General features: G+C 36.1%; 1 protein-coding gene across 3 annotated transcripts in view; it reads right to left on the minus strand.

Annotated features, from left to right (window-relative positions):
* The window catches only part of spas (spastin), a 367,066-nt gene that overhangs the window by 218,459 nt on the left and 136,107 nt on the right, over nucleotides 1-12,500 (minus strand). Inside the window, exon 1 of one of the 3 annotated variants that reach the window (XM_076208391.1) lies at nucleotides 2,558-2,581. The exons of the other annotated variants lie outside the window; for them this stretch is intronic. The gene's annotated coding sequence lies outside the window, so the exon portion shown is untranslated. Of the gene's footprint in view, nucleotides 1-2,557; nucleotides 2,582-12,500 lie in introns of those variants that run through there. 3 annotated transcript variants of the gene reach the window in all.

Below are 12,500 nucleotides of genomic sequence, written 5' to 3' on the forward strand. Positions count from 1 at the left end.
CTTTTAATTAGGTCATTTGTAGCTTGGGAGTATTTGTTTTCTACAATGTTTTTTGTACTTCCTACTTTCTCTGCATCGATATCGAGATTGCTTGTTTAAGCAGTATTGCTTATGGAGTTGTAACAGTCTTTCTGATTGGAGAAGGGTGGAGGAGGAGAAAAATTTATTGGTACAAGGGAGAAAAGTCACGCCTTTGGGAAAGGCACTTGTTTGTAACAGTAAAGATGATTGGATGAGTAAAGTCATAACGTCGGTTCAGGGGTGGTTTAGTGAGTGGATTGACGATCCCTGGCGGGAGTCCCATGGTGTAAATTGACAAGAAAAGAATAATAATTCTAACTCAGTTTAATTCACCCCATCGAGAATTATTAATTACTTTCTATAGAAAAATACGGTGAAAGACATAATTAACCCGGCTTAAATAAAGTGGGGTCAGACAGACCCCATGCTTTTTTGTTTTTTATTTTTAATATACTAATATATTGCATATAGATATATTCTCCCATATACCTTCTTGATGAGTAGAGTAGTTTAAAGGGGTGATAGGGTCATTCCTGAATCTTGCTCTATATAAGCTTTATAGAGCTTTTGGGCCCGTCAGACCCCACTTTACCTTAGGTGTGAGTATCGTGGGGTTTGTTAGACCCCACTTTACCTGAGCTTTTTTCATGTCATATAAATATTTTATCATTTATACATATGGGTAAATAAGAATTTCTTCTTTTTTATTATTTTTTTATGACTGATATGTTGAATTTTGTTTGTTTTCGATGGTGATGGTATCATTTGGAATGCATCGTATTTGTGTTGACTAGGGAATCATAGTTTTATGTTCATTATGATTTTTTTTTTAATCTGTTTGTCGCTATTCTGGGTAACTATTGCCTACACTGCAAAAGACCAGTGTGTCAGGAACATTCAACCACCATCTGCAATGACTGCAATTAGATTCTTCAGTATCACAAAGTCCAAATAATTACCTCAATTTTTTTTCAGATTTTATGGTTTATGAAACATATTTATTATTCCTTTGTTGTGGCTCTACTTTTCCTAAGATAGTTGGGACATTGGTCTCTACAAAATGATGATGACCAACCGCTTCATGTTTCCTGTTTTCAGTCAAGTACCCTCTAAAGTCAGCGATACCTTACTTTTCATCATTTGTTTTTGTAGTTTTCATCAAAAAAATATTTCTAACAATTAGGGTATAGCAATAAAATAGAGCAATATGTCAGTGTAGGCCAAAATGTCAATTCAGGATATAATGTCAGTAAAAGACAAAATACCATTTTAGGATATAATGTCAGTAGAGGACAAAATATTACATTAGGATATAATGTCAATGAAGGACAAAATATCACAATTGGATGTAATGATAGTGGAGGACAAAATATCACAGGATATAATGTCAGTGGTGGACAGAATAATATTTTAGGAAGTGATGCCATACAGAACATTAGAGAACAATGAGTGGCCGGTGTCGGATGTGGTGATGGAGGGGGACAAGGTGTACATGAGAGATTAGATGACCATGAGGGACCAGATGTCCATGAGACACTAAATATCAATGAAGGACTAAATGTCAATATAGAGCAAAGTGCTAATAAAGAACAAAATTATATTGTAAGGCATGATGTTGAAACTCAAAATGAATAAAAAAGAAATAACTATGAGTTTCTTAAAACCATGTACTTTAATGCTCATAGTATTTGGAACAAATTTCAAGAAATACAGGTATATGTCAAAAGCGAAAATCTCGATATGATAGGAATAACCAAGGTATGGTTAAATAGTGGAGAGTTTGAAGCTGAATTTAATATTGCAGGATTTAAACATTCATTAGGATAGAAACCACAAGAAAGGTGGGGGTGTTTTGTCATATGTTAAAAGCAATGTTCATGCCTATGTTTTAAAGAAAGTGAAACAGGATGCATATGATAGCTTGTGGATAGAATTAACACAAACAAATGGACAAAAAATTAATATAGGTGTAATATATAGACCAAAGACATTATCATTAGCAGATGGCAAAATGTTGTTTCAAGAACTGTCTAGTTTCTGCACCTGGGACTTATTGATAATGAGTGATTTCAATAATAATAATAATAATAAAAATAAAATAAAAAAGTGGCACATTCAATGCTCAACCAATTTTCAACATAAATTCAAACATTAACAGACGATGTTTGGCCTTGAAGGGTTAGTACTTGTTAGACTGGGCCCAAGACCTAAAATCATCTTGTGAACATGTTTCTCCACTTTTTCACATAAGGAGAGCTATTGACTGATTACTGCTCCCCTCCCCACTACTAGGCAGTGCCACAGAAAAGACCCACAATACTACAGCCTGGAAAGTAGTCTAGTGCTTCTTCCTGGTAAAGTCTATGGGAAGGCCTGAGGGCCATTCCTGTCTGCTGTGGGGCTATGGGTTTTCAGTGAGAGAACTCAAAAAAAGAATTACTTGTCATGTGATGGAATTTAAGCTAGAGTAATCTTATTTCATACCAACAAACAAAACTTTATGTGGCCCATGAGTGGTCGCAACTAAAAGATCTACCTTACGTCAACCTGAAGCAGGTCTTGGCATCACAATGGGACCTCACAGACCACCAGCTTACCTGAAAGACAAAATGCAAAGGATTACTTTTTTGCTAGTGGAACCAAGTGATATAACAGTATCTAAAATACAGGCAACTGAGAATTCCATGTGACTGAGTGATATTTATTGAGAAAGAAAGAGAGATGGAGAAAGGCAGGAGGTGAGCAGAGGAGAGACAGGTGGAGGGAAAGGAGATAGATAGAGACAAACACTGAGACCCCAGTAGGCTGAAGGGATCATTAAGGAAGGCAGTTGATCTGTTCAAACTTTACTACAGATTCTGGCGTGATGGTTAGTGTCAGACTATTTTACTCAGATGGGGGGAGAAGCTCTACCTTGACCAGCTCTATGGGCTCTTTGAATAGCTCAATAACCCCTTCCGATTCACACATCCTACAGGAAAATGTGTGCCCTTTCCATATAAAAACTGCCCAACTGTAGTATATATAAAAGGAGTAATGCTTGTGTGGTCCAGTTTCTTACTCTCCAATTACATACCTAGCTACAAATTTATATATGCTTCTAACATGGGCTATATCTCTTTATTCTCCAATTATATCATATGTAGTTTTAAATTAATGCATAATTCCATCTTCAAACAACTGGCATATTTTTTACGAAAAAAAAAAAAAAATTGTGATATAGATACAGTATATGTAAAAAGATATACAGTATATATATTTAAATTTCCCGAGCATCTTTAAAATTCCTACGCGTGGTTGTAATTGCTCCCGCCACCACCAGGGCTTCTCAGTCCCATTCACTTCTCCCGCCACGTGTTAGCCACCGCCATGCATATGCTAATTAACTCTATTTCATCATGCCCAAGGTTGAGAAGAGGAAACGTGTGGTACTTTCACTTAAGCAAAAGGTAGACATATGCAGAAAATTGGAGAAAAGCGAAAATAGAAAAATACTAATGGAGGAATACACCACCGGATCATCTACCATTTACGATACCAAGGCCCAATCCAAGAAGCTAAGAGAGTTAGTGAAGTTGAGTGACACACCTAAAGCTGCAGAAAATCGCAACATTCTACAACATAAACATGTGGATATGCTGGACAAAGTGTTGTACGAGTGGTTTTGTCTTAAAAGATCTGAAGGTGCAGCTATATCAGGCCCAATGCTGCAAGAAAAAGCCAAAGATTTTGCTGAAAATATGTCATTTGGAGAATTGTGCCAGTTCTCAGATGGTTGGCTTCACAGATTCAAGAATCACCATGGAATACGTCATCTTGATCTGTCTATAGAGGAGTTTATTGACAAGTATGTTAATTAAGCTATGCCTTCATGGTAAAGATTCGCATCTCATATCTCAATTTTTCTCTCTCATATGTGGATGTATAGCGCACATGTATATTTTTAATTTTTCTTTCCTCCTTTCTTTTTATCATAGGTTTGCAAAATTGGTTGCCAAGAACAATCTGAAACCAGAGCAGATCTACAATGCTGACAAGACTGGCCCGTTCTACCGCTGTCTACTGACATCTACACTAGCCAGTGAAGCAGAGGAAGCCACCAAAGGATTCAAATAAAGCAAGGATAGAATGATGGTGTTACTGTGTGTGAAAACACTCATAAAGTCAAATTGTGCGTCATTGGAAAATACCGGAAGCCACATTGTTTTAAAAATCTAACATATTTGCCAGTGGATTATTGCTCACAAAATAATGCATGGATGGACTCAGAAACATTCATGAGCTGGTTCAAGCACATGTTTGTCCCATCAGTGAAAGAAAATTTGAAAAAGAAAGGACTTTAAAATGAATTATAGAAAAAGTTTTATGCGCAAACTAGTTTATTTTGAGGACAGTAGCAATTTCAAATTCCAACGTGGGTTTAGTGTTAAAGATGCTATTTTTATGGCTTTGCTAGCTTGGGAGGATGTAAAACAACAAACTTTAATGCGATGTTGAAGAAAATTTTATCTGAAAACAATGTTTGAAGATCAGGAAGGGGATGAGGATTTTGAGGGTTTTCCATTGGTAAGAAAGAAGTCGGTGGTGAAAGAATTGAAAGAGATGGGTGGTCATGGTAAACTTTGCATTAGTAATGAAGCGATAGAAGCATGGGTGGATATGGACAGTGATCAAGTAGTAACATTCTCACTTAGTGATGATGAATTCATCATACAATGAGTTCTCGATGAACACCACGTGAAAACGACAGAGGCAGATTGTGAGGAAGATGATGACCCTGAGCCAAAAGTGTCATGGAAGGATGCAACAAAAGGTCTAGCTGTGTTTGTGAAATTTGCAGAACAGTACATATGCATAAGCACGCATGATGTGATATCACTTCACTGTATTCAAAATGAGTTCTTGTTACAAAGAAGGAAAAATTCTAAGCAAAGCGACATCATAGATTTTATGAAAGTTGGTACAAAAAATTCAGTGAAGGAAAACTTGAGTGTAAAGGTGAACGCACCCTCTCAGCCTCAGCCACCAATACCAACCATGGCCACTCACATTATCAGATGATGAATTAGACAACTGGTGATGCTGTGATGATTATAACCAATGTATATTGATTGAATTTACTCTATACTGATTGAATTTACAATATAGAGATATGTGGATGTGTTTATTATTAAAGTGAATTAAAATTTATCAACAAGTGAATGAATGATGTAAATAAATATATCTTTTTAAGTATCCCTTCCCGTATCCAGCATTTTCTCATAACCACTACATCCTTGGTCCCACTGGTGCCAGATACAAGGTCTTTTGTTGTATGTTACTTTCTAAGCTATGGGTATTCCAACTATTTCTTCACATTATTTAGACATATGGTCATGTTAAATTTGATCCCATGACATCTTAAACCCTCCTACCCTATTCAGTGTATTTACCTAATTGTAATATACAAGAAAAGGAGCAATGCTCATTGGGTCCTGCCTCTTATTCTCTAATCATTTATCCTACATAGCCTCAAATTCAGGTACAGATCCAATTTAATCTATATCCTTGATTTCTAATTATATTTACACTTTAACTATGTGTATTGTTTGAGCTCGGGCTTAATCACTTCCTACACTATTCCAGGTATTTATGCATCTACATGGAAAACTGTACTTCTTCACATCCTTTAGACATGTGGTCTTTCTTAATTTTCCTATAACCTCTTAAATCCCATCTTTAATTAGGAGATTTCTTTTGTCAATGCAATCTATCACCTTTAGTGACCTGAATACTGTAATCATATCACCTCTTTCTCTTCTATCTTTCAAAGTTGGCGGACCCAATACTTTTAGTCTTTCCTCATATGGTTTACCTACCAGGCCGGGGACCAGTTTGGTTGCTACCCTTTGTATTCTCTCGATCTTCATTATATCCATCACTCTTTGTGGGGACCATATTACTGATGCATATTCCAGTCTTGGACAGATCAGGATTTTTATGAGTTTTTTTCATAAGTCTTGGACAGATCAGGATTTTTATGAGTTTTTTTCATAATCTCTTCATCCATATAGTGAAACACCACTCTTCTGCAGTAGTCCATACATCTCTCCCACAATCATGCTGATACGTCTGTCAGGTGACACTCCCAAGTCTTTCTCCTCTTTTGCTTTTGTAATGAGTTAACTTCCCAATTATTAGTTTAAGGATGGCCTTTTGCTACTATAGCTCATTTCCAGTATTTTGTATCTTTTGGTATTAAACTTCATTTCCCATTCTTGGCTCTATGCAGAAAGTGTCTCAATGTTTCTGCAATAGTCTACCATACTACTTGTTTTTCACTCTTCTCATGATTTTTGCATCATCTGCAAACATATTGGCACAACTTCTTGTTCCTTGCATCATGTCATTAACAGACAAAAAACATTATTGGTGAAAGCACTGAACCTTGTGGTACTCTGCTCATTATTGCTCTCCATTTTGACATCTTACCCTTTACTACTATCCTCATGTATCTTTCCTTCAAAAAGTCTTTCATTCATTCTAGTAGTTTCCCTCTCAGTCCTCCAACATGCTCCAGTTTCCACATAAAACAAATGCCTTCTTTAGGTCAAACTACACAGTCCATCCACCCCTCTCTCTCTTGCATTGCATCAATCACTCTCAAGTAAAGCTTAAGAGGTTTGATCCACACAACCTTCCAGATCTAAGGCCAAACTGTCTCTTGGAATGTCCATCTCTTAAAGATATGGTCCAACAATCTTTCACAATCCTTTCACATTATTTCACTATTGTGTTGGTCGGAGATACCAGTCTATAATTTAATGGTGTCTCCTCATTTCCACCTTTGTGAATTGGCACCGCATTTCCCCTTCTCCAATCAAGCAGCACAATGCCTTCTTCCAATGAACATGTAACAAGACTGTGAATCTTCTCTGCTAGTTGTTCCCTACATCCTTTAAGTATGCAGTTTGAGATCCCATCAGGTCCTGAAGCTTTTGTCAGATCCAATGATTCCAAGAGATTGATCACTTCTCTCATTTCCACATTTATCTTCTAAACCTGTTTTTTTTTGCTCCTCTCACTTTCCTCTAAAAAAGGTGCTCTCTTTTGCAAAGACCAATTGGAAACATTCATTCATTACTTTTCCCTAAGCTGAGGCATCTTCAATGGTCTTACCACCCACTATTAACTTGATTACTTAAGTTTTGCAATTATCTACTACAGCTCTTTCAAAATTGCTTTCTTACTCCCTCTTCCATCTTCACAAATGTTAACCCTCCACCCAATTTATCTTCTCTGTCTCTTCTCCAGAAGGTACATCTATTGTTCCCCAACTGTTAGTTAATGTTTTTTTAGTTTTGTTTCCACTACACACAAAATATCAGGCTTGTTTTTCCTCAAGTAGTCATCCATCTCCAATCTAGCCAATAGTGAACCATCAACAATAGCATATGCTACTCTAAGTGTGGTGTTTCCTTTGCAATACTGCCTCCACCCACCCCCCTTTTTTTAGAAAACATTTCCTCACCTGACAACTCAAAGAAAAAATGGGAAAAAAAAAAAAATCATTAAAATGAATAAAATAAATAAATATATATCTTTTTCCTCTTCTATCTCCCAGTTTTGGCTATGGCTTTCTCTAAGAGTTTTCTTGTCTTCGCTTATTCCTCTTCATTACCATCTTTCCTAATCCAAATATTTTTTAGCTTTTCTTCTTGTGCTATCTTCCAAGACTTGCTGATTACCTCGTCTGCCATAGCTTCCAACTTGAACTTTATTTTTCTTGGATGTGTACCATTTCTTTTATACTGACCTAACCCATAATGTTATCAATCTGGTCTGTTACATCAAAATCCTTCCCTACAGTTATTGAGGTAATTTCCCCAATCATTTAGTAGTTTTAATCTTTCCACATGTGGTTTATCTGCCAGGTTGGGGACAAGTTTAGTTGCTGCCCTTTGTATTCTCTCGATCTTGCTTATATCCTTCACTCTGTGTGCGTGTGTGTGTGTATTTACCTAATTGTAGTATATAGAAAAGGAGCAACTGTTGTTGGGTCCTGTCTCCTATTTTCTAATTTTCTAAATTAATCTATATGTTTTATTTCCTATTATCATATTTAGATTTGAACTCATGGGCTATATCACCTAAGTTATTCCATATATACATCTATATGGAAAACTGTATTTCTTCACATCCCTTTGACATGTGGACTTTCTTAATTTACTTCTATGACATCTCAAACCCCTCCCATCTTTAATCAGATATCTTTTATCAATGCAATAAATTTCCTTGTACACCTCCTGTTGAATTTTCTTAATATCTTTAGGTGTGGTACTTTATCAAATGCCTTTTGTAAATCCAGGAAAGCACAATCTGCCCATCTGTCCCTTTCTTGCATTACAACCACTCCTCGTTTAACGACGACAATTGGGACAAGCGCGCCGTCGTTAACCGAATTGGTCGTTAAGCGAAAGTGTATACATATACGTACATGTACTGTATGTACAATGTCCAGCAATACATGTATCTTTATTTTCGTGTATTTCCCTCTTTTATACAGTACATTAAAGCTTTATTTACGGTGGGTATGTTCCCGAAATTACCGTATATGACCAAATCCGCGTATGCTGACATTCCATATTGAATACCGGGGTATTTTTTTTAGTTTCGACCATGGGCGCAATATAGCAATAGAAAATTAATTATTAATTTTGTAAATTAAAATGTATCAACGTAATATGCAATTTTGTGGGTGGAAATGAAAGTAAAAAATACCTTGCTACAAGAAAATATGCTAATGAACGAAGTCGGTAGCATAGGCTCGGGACGCCATCTTGTCGTCTGCCAACGTCTCTCACGACGACGACAACGAGGACGAGCCGGATGACATTTAATTTGCAGGTAATGATTTATCAAACACAGGTTAGGTTAGTTTAGTTTAGGTTAAGAGAATTTATCATCCTTTCATTTCCTCGACATCGGCATCTATCATAACAAACATGGTGTACCATTCGTCCGACATGACTTCGTTACTTACGAAATTTGTTTTAGCACTTTTTTTTCCCGCTCACAAAATTGCATATTACGTTGATACATTATAATTTACAAAATTAATAATTAATTTTCTATTGCTATATTGCGCCCTTGGTCGAAACTAAAAATTTACCACTACCGGTATATATTGTACCCCAGGTAGTTTTTCCAGCTTGCAGGATGGTAATGTAGACCTAAGCTTCAGAACACTTTACCTCACAGCTAATATCCACCGTGCAAGTTCATTTATAACATCATACAAATCTGCCTCAGCCAACTTAACTATCGTACACGACGTCGTAATTTCGGGAGATTTACGTTAAACGAATATTGGTCTGTCATAAAGCCCGTCGTTACTCCGAGTTGTCGTTAACCGAGTAGGTCGTTAAACGAGGAGTGGGTGTATATCTATTAACCTCGAATAAAAACAAATCAAGTTTGTAGCACATTATCTTCCTTATCTAAAACCAAATTGTTTTCGATTCAGTATATCATTTTCTTCCAGATGTTTAGTCTATCTACTTTTGATAACTTTTTCACATATTTTAGCTATTGTTCTTGCAAGGGAGACTGGTCTATAGTTTGTTGGGTCTTAATCTCCTTTATATATTGGTACAATATTTGCATTTTCCAATCTTGCGGTACCTTTCCTTCTTTGAGTGAGCAATCTATTATCTTATGTATTTTGTCCATTAGTTCATCTATAGATTCTTTTACTATCCAATTGGAATTCCGTCCGGGCCACGTGATTTTCTGACATCAAGGTTGATTATTTGGTCCCTTATTTCTTTCTGTGTCACAATTATTTCTTTCATTGAGGGGATCTTTCTCCCTTTCCTTCATCCCAATATTGTGTATTTTCCTTTGTGAATACAGATTTAAAATGTTTGTTCATTATTTCAGCAATTTCTACGTCTTCTATAAATTTTGCATTCCCTTAACAGAATTTCACTATTTACTGTTTATTTTTTATTTACCATTTACATATCTGTAGAATAATCTAGGTTGATCCTTACATTTGTCTATTATATCTTTTCCATAGTTCATTTTTTCTTCCCTGCATATTTTTACATATTCATTTCTTAGTTTGATATATATTTGCCACTTACCCATTTTTTTTTTTTTTTTTTTTACATTTTTTCCAAGCTTTATCTCTATCTTTTGCCTCACTACATTTTTTGCTATAGCAGCATTTAATGTACACCTTTTCCTGTTTTTGTTTTGGTATAATATTCATCTATTCCTTCATTACAGATTTCTTTTAATATTGTCCATTTCTCTTCCATCTTTGTTTCTTCATTAAAGTTTTCCCAATTCACTTTTTGAAAGAATTTTCTGTGTTTCTTAAAATCCGTTTTGTTGTACATTAGTCTTCTCTTTCTGTGTTTCTCAATTCTTCCCAAATAAATTTCCTCTTTTAGTTCGAACTTGATTAGTATGTGGTCACTCCTCCCAATTGGTGTCTTGTATTCCATTCTATCCACAATTTCAGGCTAGTAAATATTAAGTCCTGTCTCAATTATTCTTCATTATTTCTATATTTGGTATTTTCTTTTACCCCTTGAGTCACTGTGTACTCAATGGTCATGTCCAGTAGTATATTTCCCCAAAGGTCCTCTCCACCTTTCACTGTCATCTCCCAACATATTTGGAGTTAAAGTCACCCATAATCATTAAGTTTCCTCCTTTCAGTATTTCATTTATTGCATGCTTTGTGTCTGCCAACATTATGGAATGGTCACCCTCTGTCCAAGAATATGTTTTTGGGGGCACATATATCACTACAGATTTTCTACTTTTCATGTCATTGTTTTCAACTTTTATCATAATCAATTCCACATTATTATTTCTTTCTGTTATCTTTGTCACATTTAAGCCTGTGTCTGTGTGTATATTTACCTATTTGTATTTTACGGGAAGGGGAGCTAAACTCATGGTGTCCCGTCTTTGTATCTCTCCATATCTAGTTTGCTCTTTAATTCTTGTATTGTTTTTGCACACACTGTTATTTCGTCTAATGTGTTCCACACATCCACCACTCTGTGGGGAACCTGTTCTTTTTTTAGGTCTTTTCTATAATTGTCCTTTTTATGCTTCTTTCCATGTCCTCTTGTGTTTCTCCTGTCCCAATTTAGTAAGTCTTCTCTAAAGAACTTCCATGCATTTCATAATTCTGTAGATAGTCAACGAGTCACCTTTCTCTTCTCTGTTCCAGAGTCGGCAACTCCAATTTTAATTTTTTTCATACGAGTTTTGTTAACTGTGTCACAAAATTACCCATAGATCGGGCTTGTGAGTGTATGCTCTCATCCGGGAGGTTAGCTGTCGATCACGTGTGTGTGTGTTGTGTGAATCACACACAAAATCCATCACCAACATCTGTCGTATAGTCCATTTTGTCGACACACCCACTCCAAGGACACACCACTCAATATCATAAACCACATCCTGGGTGCTGACCCAAATGCACGACGCAACAAGGAAACTCACGCTCATCTCATCACACTTCTGTCATGATGTAACGAGAAAGTTGCAGCCATCTTGTATAATAAAGCGGAGATTCAGGGTAAACTTAAAATAAATATGTACGATTTAAATGGAGGCTGAGGACATCGAATTTGAAATTATTTTCACGCTATATGGAGCTATATGGTTAGCAAAATTTCCTACTTCCTGCGTCGCAAATAAATGGAATAAGCGCCGAGACCAAGCGATTGTCATACACTGTAAAAAAAGTAATTCCTCCACACATTTTTTCCGTATATACTAACATAGGAAATACAATATATCAAGCACTATTTTTATTTGTGAAATTATGTACGGTATTTCTTATCCTTGTCCGTTTGGTTATACAGTTACAAGTTAAACATGTTTCACGGCTTCAAACAATATATCATTATCTAAGTACTTCAACTTATTTACAGAAACACAGTAAATATTACAGATTTAACAAATTGTTTTTGCAGGTGAATATGAAATTCTATTATTCACTAGGATGAAGCTGAACATCTGTATCTTTACCTATTCATTTAATTATTTACGTATTACATCCAACCTCATCACGGTCGGAGAGGTTTCCTGTCGACATCGTAACTCACAAAATCGCTCTTGAGACATACCGAACAATCCCCATCCCTACAATCACTGTTTTACATTACAAGAATCTGGGAAACCTCATCTTTGTTTTAATTCAAAACGACAACTTTTAATTCTAAAAAAAAATTGCGTCTTGCGTGTCTGAAACCTTCCCTCTGTGTTTACCGTGTACGAGTTAAAAGATGGGAGTAACTGGCGCATTTAATTGTTCTCGCAAGTTCATCATGGTTTTGCTGGTGGGGGGGGGGACTCGTAAACTACATCTTTCATACCCAATCTCTTTTTGCAGTCTGAAACGGATAACTATAGAACGTTGTTTGTCACCGACTTCTTCCCCTGGTCAGCTACAGAGACCGGGTAGCTTA

The sequence above is a fragment of the Oratosquilla oratoria genome, chromosome 25, assembly GCF_046742065.1.
Source record: "Oratosquilla oratoria isolate Oo_2021 chromosome 25, ASM4674206v1, whole genome shotgun sequence".
Classification (NCBI taxonomy): domain Eukaryota; kingdom Metazoa; phylum Arthropoda; class Malacostraca; order Stomatopoda; family Squillidae; genus Oratosquilla; species Oratosquilla oratoria.